We start from the raw sequence: 10,944 nt of genomic DNA on the forward strand, positions 1-10,944 counted from the left end.
TAGGTAAAAGTAAAGTTCCATAACATTGGTTTTATCTTTATTAATCATTCAGGGTGCAATCAAATATTGTCATGGTTCTTCATTACAGAGGAGATGGTACCCTTCTGTTTTTCAAGCTCTGTTGCATCCATTCAAGTTAAATGTCTGAAAACTTTTATATTTTAGAAATAAAGACACATGAATTGGGATAGAGATTCTTTTCAATTGTTCTTCTACCATATAAATAAGACATTTCATGTCCAAAGTTTTTCTCAGAGGAAACATAAAATTGATTATGCTACAGACTTTGATAGTTTGTGTCTTTGTGAAATACAGGGAAGAGCAGTTTAATTATCTTAGTGCAATGTATCCTTTAATAAGAATTACTGCTCTATACGGGAGGGTTTGTTCCAAATGCGATCTGGTTTGTCAGGCTTAGAAACATAAATCTGTTTCTTCCCTATGCATTATTCATAACTGCTTATCATTACATAAAGTTTATCACGCACAGATTAAACATTTCCTTTTCAAAAAATATGCCTCAAGTTTCTTTGTCCCTATAGCCACAATTTTAGGTATTGGTTTTATTTCTTAATGAACACTTTGAAATAAGAATATACTAAATCATAAGAATACTTTAATATATATTGCATAGGTTATATAAATTAGTTAAAACAGTGCTTTCTTCCAATATCAGTTCTGTGAATTAAGCAAGTATATGTTGTAGAGTTTTGAGAAATCTACAGTCTGCTTTATTCAATAGTGTCTTGTTAACAACAAGGAACCTAATAAGAATTGTTCTATTTTGAGGTATACAGCATTTTCAATTATTTGGATACCTATTTTACACATTGTTGAAAAACTGTGACATTTAAATTAAAGAAAGGATAATACTCATTAACCTGTGTCATCCCCCCACCCTTGAACTTGGATTATTTTTTATTTCATGGCCAGTCAAAATTATTTTAGCCACAGAACACTGTTCCCTTTGCTGTGTTCTCTCAACCAAGGTTCTAACACAAACCTTGTATTACATGAAATAATGTGTGAGTTTTCTTTCCATAACTTACAGGAATTCTATAAAATGGGCTCCTTTCTTGCTGTTAAGAGACTTAGTTTAACATAAAATTCTTAAAGGGATATTACTAACTTTATCTTTTTCTTTTGAACTTTTTCCAAATATATGACATATAATAAATAGCACTGGTTTAACCAACAGAGATGACTTCCAGAGAGACTGTGTCTCCTGAACTTAGCGTAGAACAGGGTAGACCAAAAAGTGAAAATAATGTGTTTTTAAATTTTATTTTCAATTCAAAGTGCTAGTATAGAATTGTGCATAACATATAGAGGACACTTGAAACATATAACAACATCCAAAAGGGGTTCTGAAATATTTAGATTCTTACCAGGCAGATAACGTGGAGCAATGATAATCAGAGTTAGGTGGAGAATCATAAATACTTTAAATAAACAGTTTGATATTGCTGGAGTAGAGTATAAAATTACGGAGTCTGCTTCAAGTAGCTAGAGAATTATAGGTCCTTAAATTTAGCATTTTGACATTGTGAAAACAACTAAAGTGAATGCAATGGGGGTAATGAAATAAAACTTGTATTGATGAGGGGGGAAAAGACATTGATTTTGATGGCAGTTTCAAGGACTGATTGGAGGAAGAGCAGGCCTTAGAGGCCATTGCAATAATCCAAGAGGAGATAAGAATTTAGCAGTGCAAGGTAATAGGGAATTAAGTTTCGGCAGTAAATTTGCCAAAGTGCATTGAGAAGATAAAAGTCCACAGAGCCTGAAGTTTCTAGCTTGAGAAACAGCTTAGATCTCAGTAGCTCAAGAATCCAAAAGGGAGACCCATATTAGCACAATGTCATTGTTTTATTTAACTTGCATATAGAAAGCAAGATGAAATGTATGGATTTACAGGGCTTAGCTCTCTGGAAAATATCACACGAGTTACATAGCTACCTGAATATAAAGAAGAGATGTTTCATGACTGAAAAAGCTCCCCTCCATGTAATTAATGTAGCATCATACATTACCTAGAGACTTCATATGTTAATGTAGTCTGAACCAGCAAGAAAGGACCTGGGCAACTTTGACAATCCCATGCCTCTCTCTACTTTGTGCTTCGCAATTACTTGTATCCTAGAAATTCTTAGTAAATCTTCATACTGAACAAGATCTCTGAGTCTGATTTGACAATTCAGATCCTTTGTATTAGCTCAATGATTATCTGACCCAGGAGACTGAGAAGAAATGCTTGAAGACCCTGGCCTAATTCCTTCACTGTTTCCAGTGCAGCCCTACAGAAGTGGGTCTGGAACGGAGAAAAGTCACAGTGGCACAGGATTGACTCTAAACAATCTCTCTTTTGCTGAATCATAATTGCTTTATATTCTTGGGGTCTTCAGTTTTTTGTTTGGCATTTGAGCTCAGTTGGTCCCTTAATTACTTTTTTTGTGTGTGTGTTACGCGGGCCTCTCACTGCTGTGGCCTCTCCCGCCGCGGAGCACAGGCCCCGGACGCTCAGGCTCAGCGGCCATGGCTCACGGGCCCAGCCGCTCCGCGGCACGTGGGATCTTCCCGGACCGGGGCACGAACCCACGCCCCCTGCATCAGCAGGCGGACTCTCAACCACTGCGCCACCAGGGAAGCCCCCTTAATTACTTTTGAATGAAGAGTCAGGCTTTTTTTTTGCTTGTTTGTTTTTTTTTTTTTCCCTCTAATGTCTGGCTTTCACATTAGTCCTCCATCTAGGACACAACTTTTAATGTTTATTCTGCCCAATCAGCCCCTTGCTCTTCCCCTGGGCTGCTTGCCCAGCCTTCACCAGGAGATGAGGAATACTGGCTCCACCCAGAGGCTATGCCCCACTGTCACCTTTTGTTTGCTATATTTCGAACGGTATCCAACCCTTTCCATCTAAATTGTCCATCTAAATATACCTGTTTTTTCCTAATCTAGACCCCCCATGGAATGTGGGTAAAAATTCAATAAATATTTTTACATGAATATTGGAATTTTCCCCATCTCTTGTGAGATTTCTTATGTCTAGGTCCCCATTATAGTTTTCCTTTCACAAATATAAGAATGAATGGGCATTAAATCTTTCTGATCTTCACTCCTACACAGAATGTCTTTTCACATAGAAAAAATTAAAAAAACAACAACTTTGCAAGACACTTTCTTGATAAAGTGATGATAGTGGCTATGCTGATACATTATTTAAGCTATCTATAGGAATAATAGATATCCCACTAAACCATACCAGTATACTCTCAAACTAATGAGCCATTTATAAAGAACACTGTTGTGGGACTTCCCTGGTGGCGCAGTGGTTAAGAATCTACCTGCCAATGCAGGGGACATGGGTTCGAGCCCTGGTCCGGGAAAATCCCACATGCCACAGAGCCCCTAAGCCCGTGCACCACAACTACTGAGCCTGCGCTCTAGAGCCTGTGAGCCACAACTACTGAGCCCACGGCCACAACTACTGAAGCCCACACACCTAGAGCCTGTGCTCCACAACAAGAGAAGCCACCACAATGAGAAGCCCGCGCACCGCAACGAAGGGTAGCCCCCGCTCGCCGCAACTAGAGAAAGCCCGTGTGCAACAATGAAGACCCAACACAGCCATAAATAAAAATGAGAAACAAAAAACAAAACAAAAAAGACACTGTTGTGCCTTCGGTTCTACAGTTCGTTGGATATTCAAACAGTCTTACCGTCTCCAAGATTCCTCTCAATACTCTGAAATATCCTGTTCAGAATAACTTTAAAATTTCTTAAAGAAGCATCTTTGGTACATCTAGTTGCAATCCTTACCATGTTTTAAATTATAAAATAATTAAAATAGCTTTGGTTAATAAATTCTAGCAGTACTTTATGAGCCTATGGTCCTTGAAAGGCTATGAATATTTTTGCTATTTTTACTTTGATTACAAATAGTCTAATTGGGTTCTATAACCTCCTAAGTTTAAATCACTGGTAAACTGCACTATGAAAATCCTATGAAAGCATTTGTTGAAAATGAGATACTAGCTAGTAATAATCTAATTTTTGATAGCCATTTTCTAGCTTGAAATCACTTTGGCATATTTTATTTTAGCTGATTCTGTTTTCTAAAGAAGGCATAGTCATAAACTTTGTGAAAATAAAAAGCATGACAAACAGCTTAAAGAGCACAGATGCTGGAACCAGGCAAACTGCCCCTTACTAGCAAGTTCCCTGGTCTTCCTGTAGTCACTTTCCCCATCTCTATAATAAGTAATAAGAATTCCTCACAGGTAAATGAATTAGTTCGTTTATATTAAGTTCTTTAAACAGTGCCTGAAGTCTTAAATATAGACCCTAGATACATGTTAATATTATTAATACTACAAACACAAGTTTTAAAATTGCTTTTTTGAGATAAGTTTCTGAACTCAGTGTTCAAAACTCATTTTCCTTCTAGTTTGTCATTCTGCCTTTCCATGTGCAAAGGCTTGTGTCAGAGGCACAATACAGAACAAATAGACAATAGTTGCGCCTAAAGTGTGTGTAGATGTTTATGGGGGCAGTAACAAGAAAGGTATGATCTGAAACTATTTAAAGGAGAATGATATAAAGATTATGCATCTATTATTTAAGTAAAAAGTATTTCAAATAATCTGACATAATGAAAAGAATTGAAACGTTTTTCAGTTATACTCTGGTTTCATAATTTTATTTCCTAAGTGCAAAGAACACCACCTTTCTGATAAAATGACCAGACTTTATCAGAAAATGTAACATTAATCTAGAAGGAAGAGTCATACCTTTATCAGGAAAAGAAGTTTTATATAAATTTTATCCATGAATTATCCCTGATCCACGGTCGGTCAGTTTTCCTGTCTGTGTCCTATATATAGCATGCCCCTGGAGCTCAGTGTCTACCAGGCTGAAATACAGCAAGGATAAAGGTTATTTTTGTGGCTCCTACTCTCCATGTTGACCAGTATAAAGAGATATATAGAGAAATTTATGAGAGTCGGAAATTTTTGAGACAGCAAGCAACACATTTGGATCAAAACGATAAATGTTATGTTTGCTGAGGTTTCCCAGGCAGACCAAATAATCTTGGCTACAGAGACCTCGCATACATTTGGAACTTGTACTTGGAGCTGACCCATGATTTCAGATTTTCTCTCGGCAACTCTGCAGCCCCGTCTGAGAGTATCTTACCACTGTGGTCCCTTGGGAATATTTTATGGCACATTTAATTTTCCACAGGTAGTAAACACAGTATTTCTAAGTATCAGCTCCCCATTTCCATTTGTCAAATCATTTCAACGTAAATAGAAATAGAAGTGAAGCCATACATATGCAAATTATCTCTAATTTAGCCAAGAGCTAGAGGTATGACATAATTCATAGTTTAAGTTAATTCCCTTTGCCCAGATCACATAGCTCAGGGAATAATTGGCATAATTAAAAGTACAACTTCGTTCAACAATTTAGTATATGCACTTCATTTCAGTGATTTATGGATAACTCTGAAAATCAACATTACTCAGCCCCTCTCAAATGCTATGGATCGATCCATGTATAATTACAGCAAATGCATTCGTTAACGGTGTTATAAATTAAAATTTTTCCTTTGAACAGATGATTTATTATGATCATTCAACAGTGCTGCGTTTTTGTTACAATGACTGTATTGAAAAGTTAAATGCCTCCAGGAAGTTAGGTGACAAAAATATGAAAATGCCAACTATATAGAGTGGTTTTACAGCTTTATTAAATTTGGTTTCTACTTTTACCTTGACTTTTAAAGCAAAGAACATTTCTGTGGTGTTTTTCCCCTTAAGTTAGAAGAGCAATTTTGCATCATGTTGCTCTAAATTTTATGCTTACCTTTCACCCCCTAACTCCAAGGCCATTAAAGGCAGAGACTTTCTTAATTGAATATTGTGAGGCAGGGGTCAGTCTAGGACCTGGTATATGTTAGGGACCAAAAGGAGCTGGATTATTTGGTGATTGATTTATACATTCACAAGTCCTCACAATAATGCACATACCAAATGAGATCACATGCAAGTAATGATAGTTTTGTGAGACCTGGCTAAATGTTACTACTTATTTGTGACATTTAGAACTTGTTATGAAAATCAGAGAAATTTAAGTTGTTTCTGTTTCCTAAGAACAGAAACACACTTTGTTGCAGACTTTTGGGTCAATACTGTAAATTCTATACCCTGAGTCTCCCAGGCTTCTCTGAAGTGCATAATTATTGCCAATCAAAAGTATCTTGACTGATCTCATGCAACCCAATTACAAGACCTAGTATAAAACTACAGTAATCAAGACAGTGTGGTATTGGTGAAAGGATATACATAGATTATTGGAACAGAATAGACAGTACAGAAATAAACCCACATAAATATGGGAAATCGATTTTTGACAAAGATCCAAAGATAAATTGATTGAGAAATGATATCTTTTAAGTAAGTGGTGCCACACACACACACAAATCTTGACCCATAGCTCACAACTTATACATAGAAAATATAGAAGAAAAACTTGTTGGGTCAGTCAAAAAGTTTTTAGCAAAATTCATAAAAGAAAAATTGGAGCTTTATCAAAACTAAAAACTTTAGGTCCATGAAAACAGTTAAAAGAAAGAGAAGACAAGCTATAAACTGGGAGAAAATCATGTTTCTGACAAAAGGCTTGTTTGCAGATTACATAAGAACTTTCAAAACTCAGCCATAAGAAAAGAAACAACCTGATATTAAAGAATAAGCAAAAGAACTGAACAGGCACTTCATCAAAGAAGATATATGGATGGCAAATAAGTGCATGAAAATATGCTCAACGTAATTATTCATTAGTAAAATGCCCGTTAAAACCACAATGAGATATCACTGCATACTTATTAGAATGAAGAAAAAAAATTGGCAATACCAATTGCTGGCAAGAATGTAGACCAGCTCGAACTCTCCTACCTTGGTGGTGGGAATGCAAAACAGTGCAGCCATAGCAGAAAACAATTTGACCTTTTCTTATAAAGTTAGAGATAGACTTCCTATAAATCTCAGCAAATTCCACTTCTAGTTATTTGTCTAAGAGGAATAGAAACTCATGTTTGTATAAATCCTGCATGCAAATGTTTGTTTATAGTAGCTTTATTTCTTATCACCGAAAGCAAGATACAACCTAAATGTCCTTCAGCCAGTAAATAGATAAACCAACTGTGGCATATATTCCATCGTATACTCTCAGTAAGAAGGATAAAATTTTGACTCCCGTAACAACAGAGATGACTCTCAAATGCATTCTGATAAGTGAAAGAAATTATGCACGGATTGTAGGAAAAGGCAAAATTATTGGAGACAGATCAGATGAGTGATTCCCAGGGGCTGCAAGTCAGGGGGAGGGATTGTCTATAAAAGGGCAAGGGATTTGGGAGGTGATGAAACTATTTTGTGTCATGACTGTAGTGGTGGATATGTTACTCTATGCCTTTGTGAAAACCCACAGAACTGTACACCACAAAAAGTAAGTTTTACTGTTTGTAATTTCTAAAATAAAAAACAACAATTTGGAAAATTAAAGCAAAGTAATGATTACTTTGTTCTCAGTTGCACTTCCTCTGAAGTAATACAATGATTTGATTCAATGGTTAGAGAGTTGATTTGAGACAAGTAGGAGTTACAAAATACCATGCACCAGTAAATATTTCAAAATATTTTCAAAATATTTCAAAATATTATCCTGTTACTATACTACTAAAATTTGGGGATTCACCATGTTTGTTATAATCGTTTTACCAGATGTGTTAATTATTGTAGCTTATAACGTGGATGGACTTTATTTTTACTTCGTTCCATTGGCAGAAATTTCATAATGCAAAAAAATGTTAGAATCCAAAGGTTCATGATGGATTCATCCAGGAAGTAATATCGATTTTAGGTGCCGTTTCCATTGTGTTTGGGGCAAAGATGTCTATAATTGCGTCTATTGCTAAAAAATGAAATTTGCAATGATCTATTGATAGGTATTCCTTCATAGTAGAATCACTAATGATAAGATATATGGAGACAAATAATTGACTTGAATACGTTCATTAGACATAAATCAAGGAGAGAAAGATTTTACAAATATAATTAAAAGAGCCTATATTTTACAACTAGAGCCACATGAAAAAATTCTACTTTGGCAGAAAATCTGAACATCTACTTTGACAGATGATCTGAAGTCTGAAAATAAGAGTGAGTCACAGAAATTTGGGAGAAATCAGTATTTAATAGGATCCCATTTAATGGGCTTCTGTCTGGTTCTTCTCAAGCAAAGGAAAACAGAAGTTCATATCAGACTTTCCTTCATTTCAGGTGACTGATCACTCAGTGGGTCTTCCACATTTGTTGCCATGGCAACAGAGATGTGGAGATAGAGAAACTATTAACTATGGCTCTTTAGAAACTCAATTATATGTTTGATAGGATGATGTGGCTGATAAAAAATGACAGCGCAGCACATTGCTCCATAGATTCAATCTGAGTTTTCTTTTTGTACAAGCTGTCTTCTGAACCATCCCATCAATTTTTATATCAAACCCTGGTAAACTGTTTTCTCTTGATCCAGTGGTCCTCATAGGCTATTGCTTCTTCCACCTACATATATTTCCACAATATTGTCCACTGACAACTCTACTGTTGTGCCCAATATACACTTATTACCAGTTTGCTGGTTTTCCTGTTGCTTGTTCATCTACAGCAGAAGAGAAAGTTCTTGCCCAACTGGCCTGTGGACACAATCAACTGAGTTATAAATCTTAACTCTGTCTTTACATATATATCCTCACTCATAAGAAATTCTTTCTGAACTAATAATGCCTCCTTCAATAATAGATACTTATATTCAGTTAGACAATTATCTCTACAAGGATAGGGACTACTTATGGGACTACCATTTTGTAACCAGGGCCAGTGACATGAGTGTCAACAATACAATTAACGTGTGTTTACTGACTTGGATAGTACATTAGTTGCAATGACATGCTTGGCAAACTGGCTCTCTTGCTGGACAGTAACCTCTTCTGGGCCAGGGATGATTCTATTCCTGGCAAATAATGGGTGTGCAGTGATGCCTAGTATATCAATGAGTATCATGCACTTAGCTCTACAAATGTAATGCTTCAAGGTTTTGATAGCTATAGGATGAGGGAATTTAGAACTGTTGTACTCTATAACAGGTGTCATTTCTCATTCCCTGTTTACAGTAGAGAAATGGTACTGAGAGGGAAATGGTACTGAATAATTTAATACAAAGAGCATATACCACATAAACCACACACATATAAAAATGACATAAAATCAGGAGCAATTATATAAAACAAAAGTTAATTCTTTCGTTATTATATATGTCCCTAAGCAGGTCATAGTATCCTGAATCCCAAGATTTTAGGTGGGCGTATCATGAGGAAGCAAAAGCAGAATTTTAAAAACACAGTGACATTATTCAATTACTATTCACACATTATCTTGCCAAGGTCTTAATGGCATTCTTCTCAGTCATTAAGCAGTCTTCTACAGTGTTCTACTAGAGAAAGATCACTTGGCTGGAACTCAGTGCTTTGGGTGTTTGAAGCTTGTTTTGTCTAGTAGTTCTTAAACTCTGGGTCATGACCCCATATGTTGGCCCATTTCAGTGGGTCTCCAAAGGATCTTTTGAAAAAAATACAAATGCATGGACCCGCCCAGACAAATTAAATCAGAATTTCTGAGATTGTGATCGGAATATATCTTTTTAAAGTATCCCCAGTGATTCTGAAAAAAGTTACAGTTGAATCAATGGCTTATCAGCCAGTAAAGTTAAAATAGAAAAGTCTGACCTCACTGAGCTCTATCCCCTGAACAGCCATCAATAAATTGGCTAGTTTTTTGAAAGAATGAATGTTCACATTTATTGTACACAATGTTTTGCTCTACCACAACATCTGATGAAAGATCATATATTTACTTTGAGCCGAAATAAAGTATACAATTGACCCAAAGAGCTCATTATCTGAGCACTTAATATATTAATAGTATGATATATGTTATTTGGATAGATATTCTAAGTAGAAAAATATGAGATTGTTGAACAAGGCCTTTTGATATTGAGAGAAGCAATTATTCATTCTGGAATGGAAGTAGCTGAATTTATTTTAATCACATCTCTCCCCAAATAAAAAAGAATCATGCAATTTGTAAAACTACAGAATATAAGTAAAAAAATTATTTTAAGGATAGTTAAAGGTCTGATGTAAATGACTTCTAGTTCAGTTACAGGGATTATAGATGACCTATTTTATTTCTTTATAATCTAATGTGTATCAACTAAACTGAGACAACTTAAAACCAACTACTTAAAATAAAAGAGATTGATGTTCTTAAGGGCAGGGAAAGAATAAGAAAGTGGCAACAACTCTTCCTCTTCTCTATAACTTATTCACCAGGTAAGGATGTCTCAGGATTGGTTTTTCTCTCCCTCTGGGTAGACAAGGCATGCAACAAAAGAAGAGTTAATCCAGTCTTTGATTTCAACTAAATACAGTTAGAGGAGCTTGTTGGAAAACATCCTTCTATTTTCAAGGTATAAAGAATAAATCTAAATTGGAGAAGTCTGGAAGGTATGTCATCTGTCTGTATCTAAAGGTCAAACCTCTAATAATATGTCAGGCTTTGATAAAAGAAATGTTTATATAAAAATTTTGACCTCCAAAAATTCTTGACTTCTATGTTGCTGATATAAGCATAATATTAAAAAAAAAAAGAAATTCTCTCGTCAAATGATGTATCCTCAAGATATTCTAAATAAGTAAAACAAACCTTTGGCAAAATGATCAATAAAAAGATAGAAGTACAAGTTAACACTTAAGAGGAAACAGGGCTTTAAATACAGATTCTATAGAGATTTTTAAAATAATAAAATTCAAAGCAAAAACTA

This window comes from Delphinapterus leucas, chromosome 14 (genome assembly GCF_059928025.1).
Source record: "Delphinapterus leucas isolate spDelLeu-1000000601 "Yukka" chromosome 14, BTC_Dleu_Yukka2, whole genome shotgun sequence".
Lineage (NCBI taxonomy): Eukaryota > Metazoa > Chordata > Mammalia > Artiodactyla > Monodontidae > Delphinapterus > Delphinapterus leucas.